Below are 14,223 nucleotides of genomic sequence, written 5' to 3' on the forward strand. Positions count from 1 at the left end.
GTATAATGTTACATGGATATTCTCATTCACAAGTAAATCAATCTTTCATTGCTATAATGCTGTTTACAGAAGTTAAAAGTGTGAACACACATTTTAATGAAACTTTTTCATGATGCATTGTTCAACCCAAGTGCTGTGTTTGATGTCAGTAGACCAGAACTAATAGTCATTAGGATTACGGTGTTCATGTGCACATGGATCTGATTATACTGAACTGTAACTCAGGCATGTCATAGTTTAAGTTTGATTAATTCTAATTTAAAAAGCATAGCTATGATAACTTTTTCAGTAATTCAAAATGAGTAATACAATCTTTACTATATAAATACACAACACACAAAAAATAAGCCAAAGCAAGGAGAATAGGAAAAAGGTAATGAATTGTGTCATTCCCTAATGGAACTCTTCTGATTTCCAGAAACTTTTCTCCTGTCTTATATTACAGCTACCTAATTGCATTACTCTGCAGCCAAGATGAAGTGTATGTATAGTAATTTATTTGAAGGATTATATTCTGTCAGGAGTTTTACATCTATATGACCAGATACAGTATGTCTTTATGGAATTTCTAATATCTTGTGGATTAACATGGAAAAATAAAATTCTGACATACAAAAGCGTTCTTCTGATGTTACAGTAACTAATTCATGCAGTTTCGGGGCAGGGGAAAAACCCAAAACAACAAAACACACACGAGATGAAGTCTCTTCAAACCTGAAAGCTTGGAGAAATTGTCAACTTTCAGTACAGTAAGGTTATGTTCTTTTCTGTTTGGTTTGAGAATGTACACCTGTTCTAGTTCAAGGGGAAAAAGTTTCCTTTCTTGAGAAAGCTTATATCTGATTTTTAAAGTCTCTTGGAAATAACTAAATGGCTAAAGTTAGAAGCAGCTGAGCTTTTGAAAAGTCTTGAAACTTTATGAAGTTCATAAAGTGAAGAACTTTCAAGGGAGAATTCTTATTTTATCCTGTAAAACTGTAAAGTTGCTTTTGTGTAATTTTCTTTATTATCTGATGTTGACAATTAAACCTAAATAAAGCACAACTGGAATTTCCTTTTGACACCTGGTCCATTTGGTTATCTTCGTTTAATTAGCTTTGCCTTATGATACCTTTATTTAAAAGAAAAGTTGTTCAAACGCATATCTGTGGCTAGAATCTGTAGTCTTTTTTTTGGCCTGCGTCTTGTGGCTGCCATCAGGAAACCCAGCATTTCCAAGCTCTCTTTAATTATTAAGGTTTTACATTTGTGTGGGTGAAGAAGGGAGTCAGCCCAGACATCTTGCTTGCTCTTTTTACCGAGGCAAAGAGTGTACCTGGCTGTTTTTGCAGTATCAAATGCTTCATTGCACTATGCTGATACTCATGGTCTTGTGCAGCTATCTTGACTAGTACCTCTTCCAAGGAAGTAGAATAATTCTTGTTTCTCTATTCTAGTGTTTTGGGAAGGGTAAGTGGTTCTTCCCTCCCACCCCCAATACTTTCCTAGTTTTCACAGACAATGCTATCTCAATTATTTGCATAAGTTTAGACTCTCTATAGATCTTACAGGGCATATTTCATTTCAAATTAATTAATATTTGAAATGTCAAACTCGCTTCCAATTTTACTGTGACCAAGCATATCACAAGTCTGCAGTCCTTATTAGGAAAATTTGTCATGTACCTACATTTGGTCCAAAATCAGAGATGATGAGTCATAGCCTCATGTTGTTGAAAGCACGCACTTGAACTCACATTGGATTAAGAGAAGAAATGGTGTCACTTGGAACTTCCTGTGCACTTGGATGATGTATTGCTTCTCCCTGACTGGCATTCCAGTTTAAAAGACTTGTGGCATTTTCATGCTTTTTCATTAATGCAGCCAAAAATCCCTCAGATAAACAAGACCTAAAAGCAATGCAGAACTAGCACTATCACAGCAATTTGGAACGTAGCAATGAAGGCAGCTGTCAAAGACCAGTTTTGACATTCTACACCATTTCAGTTGGATGTTGATAGTACCCACATAGTCTAACCCATGGGTTCAGCTAGTAGTTGTCTCTGTGGGTCTGGTACTGGCTCTGATATGAACATACTTAAATGTTTCCTCATCGTAGAGATGCAAGGAATTTCTCAGGGCTGTTAAGAGGTGGCAAAGAATCTTTTGCAAATATTCAGAGCAAAAGTAGATTCCGGTATTGATACTGTGCTCTCTGTTTCATGAGGCAGTTGGATTGCAAGAGATAGCAGAACAACTAATTGCTGTTTGGCTTGTCTGGCAGCTGACAGCTATACTATTCTGTGTTCCTAAACTTCCTAACAAAAAAATCTAACACACAGTTTCATAAAAACTAACTAATTCTGATTCCAAAAGACATATTTCTCATACAAGGCTTATGTTTTGTTTGAATTTCAATAGGCCTGCGTATATACTGTCCATTATTGGTAAGACAATCCACATACCAGGGAAAGAACATAAAAGAGGAGCATAAGACACATTCTGAAGGTTTTTCATCTGCTTGGGTTTTTGAACTGAAATTAGAGCTTTTACAGGACGCATAAAAATCCAATCCATAGTCATGGTGCTGCTGCATGTATTTTTTTCAGTACTTAGTATAGAATAAACATCAGCAAAGACTTTTTCCGTGGTTAGGATATTCATAGCATTTCTTCTTATGTGGATTCTCTGACTAATAAATTTTGAACCTCGTGTCACAGTCTTCCTCTTAGCAAGTTGTCATGGAGGATGTCATTCCCTCTGCTGCCTCTAGCCACTTATTTTTTGAAATTGTGAGAAAGAAATATATTTCTGATACCCCACTGTCAAAACAGGTCATTAGTTCCAAAGTTGTTTTGTGGGGAGATAAAAAAGTGCAAGTGGTATGATAGTTTCAATATTGTGTTCTTAGAGAATCAGGCAAATAAAGATGTGATCTTCACAATCAGTTTAAAGCATGATGAAGGAAAGAAAAAAGGTACTCCTTTTTCAGTACTGGTAATTCCTCTATTGCCTGCAAAATGATAGCAAAAAAACCTTCAGCCTATATTCCTGTTGTAACAAACAGTCTTTGCAACAAAATTAAGTGAAATTCAGTTTAATAACAGCTCTGGTGTGAAATTGTAAACTGTCAAGAGGCCAGAAATAGGATCCAAATATTGCATCAAATTGGCATTGGTTTTTTGGTTTGTTTGTTTGTTGGTGTGTTTTTTTTTTTTTTTCTTTTTTTCTTTCTTTGAATTAATTTAATACAAATTTCAGGATGGATAATCTAGCACAGTAGTAAAATCAAAGCTAGGCACAATTTCTTATGGGTAAGGTTATTAATTTTTTTATGCAGTTTGAAGAGTAATGTGCCTGATTAAATCTCTTAGTGTTTCGTGTGTGTGTAACTCAAACTCTTTACTGAAGATACTTGACTGATAAAAGTATGTATATGAGAAATTTAGCATTTGATGGAAAGAGAGAGGAGTTAATTTTGTCCTTGCCCTGTGTGCATAGTATGGCACTCTTCAAAGAGTAGAGCTTTGGATATTTTAGGAGAAACTGTACGTTCACAAATTCGCATTAAATCACTCTCTTCCCTTTGCTGAGTCTTCCCCTAGGAAGTGTTGAAGTGCACCATCTGCCAGAAATGATCACTCTTAAGTTTTCATGCTAATTAGAGCTTTCAAAGAAAGTTGACATTAATTTACACCGGCTGTTTCCCGTTATACAGGATGTTTGTGAATATATGCTGGTTTAAGTCCTGTTTACTAGCTGTCTTTCCAGTAACCATTTCATCTGTTCACACTTGCAAAGATGATTTTTCGTTTAAATTCCATTCTTTGTCTATATTGACATTTCAAAAATGGAGTCACTGATAAACAGTAGGGCTGTACTGCTGGAACTGGCTTGGAATCAAAATACTTTGTACGTTTCTCTAAATTAAGTATAATACCCTGGATGCTTTGTTGTATCACTGTTCACAAGAGGTTTTGACCTACCAGCTGGTCAGAATTAGATGGTTTTTTTTTCCCCTGTTTTTAAAGCTTTAGATTCAACTGTCCATATATTTTGAAGCATAGAGTTGTAACTGCAGAGCTATAATTTTAATCTCTTCTCCTTTTCTCCTGTCTTGATTCTGTGTTTTCAAGCCCTGTAAAGTCCTGGCTATGCTGAAAATCCTCAATGTGATTGTAGCTACAACACTACTTTTTTTATTGATGTGGCTACAAACTATTTCTTTTTGTAGGTAGATAAGACATAACAGCTTCTTTTTACTCTACCAAAATCTCAGACATGAACTGTTCATATCTAACTTTTTTTTTTAAACATGGTTCAGGCAAAATGAAAAAAAGAAAAATTTAATCCATGGGGGCATGTTGTCTTTAGCTTGATTCTTTCACTGACGAAATGGGCAAAGCAGTAGCTCAAATGTCTTCCAGTGCTTACTGAACCCAGTTGCAAAAGATCAAAATGTGGCAAATAACCTGTAATCTAAAATTTATTTTATAGATTAGCCCTAAGTATCTACATACAGATATTAAGAATACACTTAGTTTCTGTAGTTCTGAAAGTATGATAGGTGTATCCGAGTGTATATTTAGCTAGACTTCAGACTCAGTTTGAGTACTGGTCAGCAGACTTTTCTTTCCTCTTGTTTTTCTGTGGCAGCTTTTTTCCCTATTATTTCAGATAAAGTGCTATCATCTAGTATTGGACTTTTTGTTGCTGCAGCAGAGAGTTATTCTAGAGTAGATTAGTTTATCTGGTCATTTAGGTCATTCTGTACTCTTCATTTCTGATCTTCAAGGTTCTGCATGTTTAGCTGGGTGAGACTTGCACACTTACCTTATATAAAGGTCTAGAAAAAAACAGAATCATAGAAAAATCATAGAATTATAGAAACTATGTTCAATTTTAAATTTGACTAGTACCACTGACGTTAATAGGCTAACTTCATCAGTGTAAAGTTAAGCAGGCTTACTGTCCTCTGCAGGACCTTGTCCTTGGAGGGCAGTACATTTGGAAGTTAGCAAGGTGTTAAACTTGAGATATAAAGCCATTAATGGATGGATTCCGGGTTCCTGAAACCTTTCCTTTTAGTGGTATTACCACAATAGATGAGACCTGCTGAGGTCCTTGAATTGGCAGTTGATTTGTAAGGGAAAAGAGCTGGCAAGGCTATACTTTGTGAGAACACTATTCAGGCATTTGTTTCTTCCTTGTCAGAATTTGCAGTCTGTTCTGCTTTCCTAGATGCTGCAAATTCTGGTTTTCTTTGGGTTCTGAGAATGTGGTGGGTCAGGTATTTAGATGGCATTTATTTTGTTTTAACTAGTAATTTTGAAAACACTACTTGTTGGGCGATTTTAGTTTGAATATGTGCTACTTCTTTATATGAATACTGTGTGTGCACTTAGAGCATATGGTTAGGTGCACTTTGAAAATTAAAATAAAAATAAAATTTCATCAAGTTAAGCTATTAATATGTCAAGTAAAATAAGTATTTGTACATGTTTCCTGTGTGGCAAAAAGTACATAATGTTTGGTTTATAGACTGCAGTGTAGTTCTTCAGGTATGAAAATATTTACAAGATTAACGGGAAGATTGATACCTTTGGTTCCCTTTAAACTTTAGGATAAGGTAGGGAGGAAATTTTTATAAAACTGCAGAATTTTTAAAGTAAAAATAGTTATAGTTTTGGTGTAATGCTCTCAGTATGAATTTTGTTTTCAAAGAAACCTGAAACAGACTGTGAGTTTGTGGTTGGTTTTTTTCAATAGTAAGACTGAGTTTAGGGCTACTGAATATCTCATTGACTTCTTCCATGCACACATAAATGGTTTTTCAAAAGGAAGGATTCCTTAGATATTGCCAAAGCTTTATGCGTTTTATCCCAGAATTTCCCATTCTTTCTCTGAATCTGTCCTATTCGCATACGCACCTGCACATCTGACCTGTGCTGTCTCAGAGGTGGAGCAGAGCTACCCACTGAAGCTGGTTGTGGTAGAAGGAATGCTCTGTTGTGTAAGCAGAGGATAGCTAATGTTCTCTGCTTACATTCAGTATCAAGTCCTCTCATCCTTTAATTTTTGGGGGTCATTTCTGTTTTGGCTTGTCTGCCTTTCCTTTCCAGTCCCTCTGTTCATTGTTGGGGTCAGATTCTTCTGTTGTGAAATTCTACTCAACACTTTACCCCTTGGCTCCCATTTGGTGCTCCTATTTGCTGTCTCTGCATGCTTGACAGAGACCTGCAGAACCAAAGCTTCACTTCCTGCTTTTTATGGGGATTTTGGAAACCTGGCTACAGGCGACAATTATCAAAAACCTGCCCATGTGGGATCTTGGGGGAGGGATATGAGGGCAATGGGACAAAATGTCTCAAAAAGAGAGACCACCTCTCCAGTATTGGAGATTCATTAAATACCAATCCTTCAACTTCTGAGGAAAGGAAATAAAGTACCATATGGGATGGGTACAGTTATATCATTGTTTGAAATTAATTGTGGGATCAGGACCTTATTTTTAATGAATGACTTGCCAGGTAAACTTGCGCACAAATTCCTCAAAGCCCAACCAAATGAATGTATGTTGTTTTTCTAAAAACTTACTGAAAAATTCTGTCTTTTTAGGCTGTTTCTTCTTTGGGCAGAGGAAAGTTTCTTGAATTATTCTTTCCATCACTGCCAAAATTTCTCTCCTAGCTCTGCTGTTTCCTAGCCTCTTTTGTAAACATTCTGGAGAGCCCTATTCACTTGTGCCAAATACCATATTGCTTCCTCAGCTTGCCTCCTGTCCACATGTGACCAGTTATTTTCCCTTCCGCCCCTTTTATGTTTTGAATAAAGATACACCTTCCATGACTACTACAGGACATAACAACAATATGTTGGTACCTAGGGCTAACGACCACCAATCCAGCAGATAAATGTGGAAGTGATTATTTTCTTTTCAGTCCCTGAAGGCAGACAGGTAGAGAGCATGTAGCAAGAAGGCAACTATGATTTTAAAATACCTTTTTTCTCACCTGCACTTAGGTGCTTACTTCTAGTAAACGCTTTTCTTAATCAGGGCCTTCTTGTTAAAAAACGCAATAAATCAGAAGAGATCATGACAATATTGTGCTAGGACAACTGTCCATATATTTTTAGATTATGATAGAACATTTCTATATCAAAAGTTTTACCAACTGTATACATGCTGCCAGGCACCTGTTAAGCTGTCACCTTCTGGGTGAAACTACCATTTGTAGTGGTACTTCTTCCTTTCAGCAAGAAGTGTTTGTTAGCAAAACATATCCTACACTGCAATTTCTCCTATGCTACAGTATGATATTTATTTTTATGATGGGTTGTGAGATATCTGCTGGGCTCTGAAAGTATTATAGAAGCTACAGTCAGTTCTTCACAAATCCTTCGATATCCTTGTTATCCTTAATATCTTAGAACTGCTTTGTTACACTTCACAATTTGTTCTGAAAGGTATTTTCAGTCTTTCTGTTCTTTCTGTAGTTGAAAAAAGTGTAGAGCCAGTGGATTTTTCATGTCTGTTCTGGAAATAATTGAATTTGACACTTCTGCATTTGAAGAATTCCAGCTACTGCTACAGAAACAAGTTCGCTTAGCACAGAAACATACAGAGACATGAAATTAAAATCAGGTACCCCTAACATTTGCTAACCAGCTCCAGTAAAGGAATGGTACTGCTTATGCTCACTTTTTGCCACTTTTATGTGCTAAGGTTGCATGTTCTCAGTGTTGTGTTCTGAGCTTGTTGCTACTCACTGGTGCAAACTTGTCAAAATACAGTCTTTTTTTATGATGGGGGGTGGGGAGGGGAGATGAGTGATCACTTGTAATACAGGATTATAAATTTCTATTGGTTAGGCAGAAATCATTGAAATTGAGTAGAATATCCCCAGTGTAGTTAAATGTCACATAGAGGCATATATTCTTAATGCTCACTCGCAATATCCAATGTAGAGAGGCATTTGATGTAATGAGCTTCTTAAATTGGACTAAGGGTATAGGCAGAGGAGGACTGTTCTTCCTCCCACCGTCATCTTATTCAGGACTAAAGCAAAGGATTAACTTACCAACACTTCAGTTGAAATACACATTCCTGGAAGACGTATCAGCCATGTGACAACTATGCTTTGTGAAAAAACTGTACCTAGATTTACATTAATTTCAGATTAATTGATGGAGTCTGTGATTCTACTGCACTTTTTTCAGTCTTTAGGGAATGTGCATATTCATTTTGCAAGGTTAAATTATTTTTGAACAGTTAAAAATTTGCAGAGCTAGATTCTGAAAAACTACAGTAACTAAAGCACTGACTGTAAAGAGTTGCCAGCTGAAGTTGTAAGTTGACTGATGACAGTGCATTATATAGAGAAGTTTGTAGAAACAGTGAGCCTTCTGGATAAGCAATATTATTGCTGCCCAACTGCTACTTTCATAACATTGTAGCAGTCTTGGGAATAGAAGATTCCAGAAGGGCTTTGAAGAACAGAGTTTTGGCTCTGGGAGTCCTAAATGTTAAGAAAAATAAAGGAAAATGAATGGAGGTGCCTAGTCTGAGCTTTTGAATGGCTTGTAGAGACCAGTACCGTATGTGGTGCAGAACTAGAAATTGATTTGGAGAAGGTAGAAAAAATGGGGTAGCTTTTCTGCTGTGATAGGTAAAACGGAGTAAGTAGATGCAGAAGATTGAAGTGGTAAATGTCTGTAATGTTATGCAGGGGCATTCTGAACAAATATGAATTAGCTGAGATTTCATTTAATTCAGATAAATGTACATTGTATCTTTTCTTGAGTTTTGATTACTCAAGAGTCTCTACTGTTCTTGTGTGAACTGCAGGTCATTACGCAGTTAGTCATAGCAGTTTGCACTTGTTTCCACTGGTGTTTGAATGAGTCATGTCCATGGTGGTGTGCAGCTGTAGACGGAAGGGTGGAATGGCCTTAGGAATGTAGTAGGAGTGTGTGTGCAAAGCAGAAGCTGCTGGAGGATAATATCACTGGGTCTTTTACTCTAGTTTACAGTACAAATAACATCAGTCTTCAGTACACATACTTAAATGCAGTATGTCTAGCATGCTCAAACTTGCACCTTCATACTTAAGTAGTAGTGTATTTCTTAAATCTGCATAGATGGAGAGATTTCAAAGACACAAATTGAAGAAGGCGTTTGATCCCATGTGGTCTCTTTATAGCAGTTCTGTCTGTGTAAGCAGCCGTGCAACAGCTTGGTATATTTTCAGTTTTTCAGGCTCCCTTCAAGCCTGTGTTGTCTTCACTGTGATTTGGCATTGGCACTATTGAGAAGATTGTTCTTCTTGGGATCATTCTTTCAATGTAGTATAAAGGAGATGCTTTTGAAAATGTCCCTAACAAAGGTCACTTTAAAAGAAACAAACAAACATACTTTCATACATCAAGTACTGGTAATGTGTCCTGATGTTTTTCTCAGAAGTACATTTATAAAAGTGTGGAGTAGCACAAAGTTATTTCAAGGCCATTCAACAGTTTCCATTACTGTAAGAATATCTATATAGTAGTTGAATGACAGTGAGGATTTGGATATCTCTGATAATACTGTTGTGTCTACACTTAAATTTTGTTAAAGTTACCACAACTGATTTATAATTGTAACTGGTATGTCTGTGAGGAACCCAAAGGCCTGGAGAAAGCAGATGCTTAATATGGCTTAGTCTGTCAAGGTCTGTATGTTGCAGGGTTCTTTACAGCAACAGTGATGAGAGGAGGTAATGTACAATTGTTAGTAGAAAGATGGAGGTTTTCGTAGAATCAATAGGTAAAGTTTACAGGCTCTCTGCTTCAAGGTTCTTTATTGAAGCGGTGGTATAGAGAGCTATTGGACAAACCTCAGAGTCTGAAAAAAAAAAAGACTGACTGTTTCTGAGTTACTGAGATTATGGCCATTCTCCTGCACCCACTGAACCAAATAATTTGTGTTGTGGTTTAACTCCAGGATTTGTCTTTTCAGTTGTAGCACTGATTGTACATAACAATTTTATCAAATATTTTTGGAAGAGTGACTAATTACTCAGACTTCAATTTTTTTTTTTACTGGATTTTCATATTTGGTTACTTATTGTCTTCAAATCAATGCAGGATTTGAAGCTAGCAGTATGGCAGTATTTAGTTTGTCATATCAGAACTATGACTGAAGTTGCTATAGGGATTTTTTCTTCTTTTCAGATGATGGCTGCTGATGTTGACAACTTCAAAAGGCATTTTTTTTAATTCTTCCCACATGTTTGGCTGTCATTTAGAGGTGTCAGGAAGTGGAAGAATAGCATCCAATAACATCTGAATTCCATTCCCTTTTCTCATCTCAGTCAGTTTTAGCTGTATCTTGAAGGACTCTACATATAATGCTAATCACTGTTTTCTGAGAGGTTACGTTGGTTCTCACAGTGTTCAAAGGTGTCAATACTTGCTCATAGACAGTCACTTCCAACTTGGTATGACACCAAGCTCTTAATTGTTGCAGCAGGTTTTGTTTTGGGGGAAGAAGAGGGAAGGAAAGGAGCAGCTCCCCATTTTCTGTTGTCTTGTCATCATCATTTTTTTGTAGGGTTGCTGGAACTCCATGCCTGACTTTCAAGCTCTGTGTATTTTCTTGGCAATATCTGTAAGAAACCCATACATGAAAAAGCCCATAATTCTACTAAGAATCTTGTAGTTTGAAAAGAAATTTAGATAGTTTCCAAGGACTAGTGCGGAGAGATTAAAGGGTTCTATGTCTGCAAGATCAGCCAGGAAGCTGTTGTCAGATATCAGTAGGGATGCTTTAGAAAGAATGTGTTTCTGGCTAGGACAGCCTCAGAATAGTGATGGTTAAGATTGTGATGACTACCTGCTTTCTTTTAGAGATTAATTATTACTGGAGGAGTGGTTTTGCTACTACAGTTTCCACACAGACCTTGTGCATGTGTAGGAGGATCAACAGAGGACTTACATGTAATTAAGCCATTCTCCTGAGTAGCGTATTGTCGTGGTTTAGCCATGGCGCTAGGCGCTATTTTTCGTTTTCTCCTTTTTTTTTCCCCTCTAAGCAAAAAAAATGCTGGAAAGGGTTTTTGTTTTGTCATGAAATGAGGTGATAGGGTCTGGCAGCAATGTGAATACTTAAAATGAATGTGGGAATGTGTTTACATCCCTTTCTTAAGTTCTTTTCTGAATGTGAAAAGAGCATGAAGTCAATACTCTGTGTCCTACTGCAGCCCTTACCCAACACCTTATCTTGAAGTGTTCTGAAAACTTCTCTATTCCAGGTGACATCTTTCTGCATTAAATGTGCTTTTTATCTGAATGGAAGTAGGGCTTATCTGATTATTAGGAAGCCAAAATGTGTAATAAAACCCAATCTGTGAACCCACAGTTTATGCAGTAAGGGTTGACTTATGTGCAGAGTCTAATACATACATGTTGTAGGTAAACAGATGCAAATGAATAGAGCTGTAAAGTCAAGCTTATTACGAAGATAAACATTAGCATTACTTGAAACATCATAAAATCTTATGAAAGATTAAGAACTTAGTATTATTGAAACAAACCCTCAGCTGAATTGCTTTGACACAGCAGAGCCTGCAAGTACCTTTCCTCTGATCTGGTAGTTGTCTGAAAGTATTACTTTTTTTCTGCAGTTCATCTAATACAAGAAGTGAGGTTGTGGGTTCACCATTTTTGTTAAGCTTCCTTGAGACTGAAAATGGAAAGGAAAATAAGTGCTTTATATTTTTCTTGATTTCCTTTGCTGGGAGCATATGGCATAAAGGAGCATATTGTCATTGGTAAAAGAGAGCTGAGATTCAGGAGTTAGTTTTGTGATCTTGTTATTCGGTTAGTTCCTGGTTATTTGGGCTTAATCTGTTTTTCTGCACATAACATGGCAGTATTATGGTGGAATTGAATAACAGGAAAGTGCAGTAGTTAAACTTTACTATTACTTACTGCATGTCAATGAAAGTTACCATTCCTTGAAAATAACTTCAAAAAATTTGCACAAAGATGAAGACTTGGTCAACAAGGGAAGATGGGGAGAGAGGGGTCAATCTGGTAGGAGGAAGGTATCTGAGGTGAATAGGGCTACAACATAAACATATTTATGTATGTATATATACATATACATATATGTGTATATATATACATGTACATATATATATGTAACGTGTGCTTGTGGTGAATTGCGGGGTCTCCTACATTTTGTTCTGTAACAGCCTACCAGATTAAATATTATAGTACTTGTGAAGACATTTGTTACACCATCCATTTCCTAAAACCAAAATTTTCAAAGCACTTCTGTCATGCGGATGGTGAAGGAAATGTAGGTCACTTTTTTTCTCTCTCTTTTCTAGTTTTCCTGCTTTATATAGCAGTAAATAGACTGTTTTGTCTTAAGGCTTTTCTACCTCTTTCATTGTGCTTTGACTTGATCTGTCCAAAAAAATCTTTTGTCTTGTACCTGACAGTGGGAACAGCGGAGTCTGTAGCCAGGCTAGTCTGCAGGAGGGGAGTTTGTAAATGCAGACCAGAACAAAACGTGCTCACTGCTGAAGTGAGTGAGTCAGCTGCTCAGGTTCATTCTTTTGGAGTGTGTTGCATATGCAGTGCTGGTGGACCCTTTGTCCTGAAAGATTCCACAGGCAAGTGAAGAACTAAACTGCAAAGTTTTTCAGAAGCATTTGGTACTGGCACAACTTCCCACAGACCTTTTGAATGTGAGAAGAGTTCAGCCATGCTTAATGACTTTGCTGAACTGATTAAGAATGGGATTTTTTTTCCCAGTCAAATTGCAAAGTGTTGAGAAAGAAAACTTTTTTCTGCTTAGAAAGTTCCTTTTTCTTTTTCCTCTGTGCACCATCCTTTTTTCCTCTGGTACGCTTGTACATATTTTATGTGCATACAGTTACCAAACTGCCCCTTCTTTGTATATTGGCTAGGAAAAAGATTCAAAAGGTCCGAATTCTATTTCCATCGAATTTGGCAGCATTGTTGTTGTTATTTTTTTAAGCTAAGATGGGAATGGAACTTGACTTTTGATAAACATGGGGATAATGTGAAACAGTAACGCATGATACACCCTGAACGTCTGAGCACTGTCATTTATGGTCAGGGTTAAGAAGTGGGAGGGCCCTGTTTTGTCTCTGCATAGGTATTCTGGATTAAAAACTGTTAGGGAACCAGACTAAAAACTGAGTATCAAGTAACAACTTGGTTTCAGGTGATATACAATTACATTCAAAACAGCACAGGGAATTTAGATACTGTATTCTGGGTTGGTTGACTTTTACTCTTCTGATTCTCCTCCTTGTCCCACCATGGGGAAGTGAGCGAGTGTCTGCATGGCGCTTAGTTGCCGGCTGGGATTAAACCCTGACACAGTGTAACCCAATTTCTATATATCTGAAGCTGCTTATTTGGCTTCCAGTGTTACATCACCAAACAGGACTCTGTTTCTAAATATTTGGGGCATATGTTGTCCATGTAGCAAACTTGATTGCTATAACAAGCTCCTGACCCCTCTGTAAGTTTGCAAGGTTTTCATTGTACCTGTTACATGTTTGTGTTTAAGGCAGCACCATATATGTCATCCCAGGTTCTGAGAAAGCATCCAGTCATGTACTGCAAAGTCTGTTAACCTGCTAGTTCTCAAACTAAAACAAATATACAAAACCTTTTGAAAATATATGTTTATTTTTATTTCTGTTTATGGAAAGAGTTGTAATTAATCACAGGGCGCTTTACTTAGGCTTCTGTGCTCTTTGCCATCTGTATATAGAAAAGCTGCAAAGAGATCTTTTCTTTTTAAAATAGGGCAATGATTTGATTAGCTGGCTTTCAAGTAATTGTAATGTTGAAATTATAGTTTTGAGAACTTTTTAAAAGAGTGCAAGAACCATATTTATTTTTCCAAATGTGAAATAAAATATTCTGTTATTGCAAATTTATGAATTATTTGCTTTGTTTATACAAAAAGTGAATGTTTTACTTTCTATTTTCTTCTGTTAGCAATGCCCTCTGAATGCTGTTAGTAGCAGTAGCTTAAATGCGAAAACATACAAGCAAAGAAATAAACTTAGAAGCCATTGGGAGAGCTCTTTTAAATTTATTTGAAATGTTTTAAGTGGTGTGTATGTATATTTTTGCCATCTGTTGAAATTTCAAGATTGTTTTTGCTCTGCTTAAACCTGTATAATTGACTTTATTTCCCAAATTAATTACTAAT

General features: G+C 36.7%; 1 protein-coding gene across 1 annotated transcript in view; it reads left to right on the forward strand.

The window, feature by feature from the left end:
• BCAR3 (BCAR3 adaptor protein, NSP family member) overlaps positions 1 to 14,223 on the forward strand; it is a gene marked incomplete at both ends in the record, with an annotated part of 112,711 nt that overhangs the window by 60,121 nt on the left and 38,367 nt on the right.

The sequence above is a fragment of the Phaethon aethereus genome, assembly GCF_964289735.1.
Source record: "Phaethon aethereus genome assembly, chromosome: 8".
NCBI lineage: Eukaryota > Metazoa > Chordata > Aves > Phaethontiformes > Phaethontidae > Phaethon > Phaethon aethereus.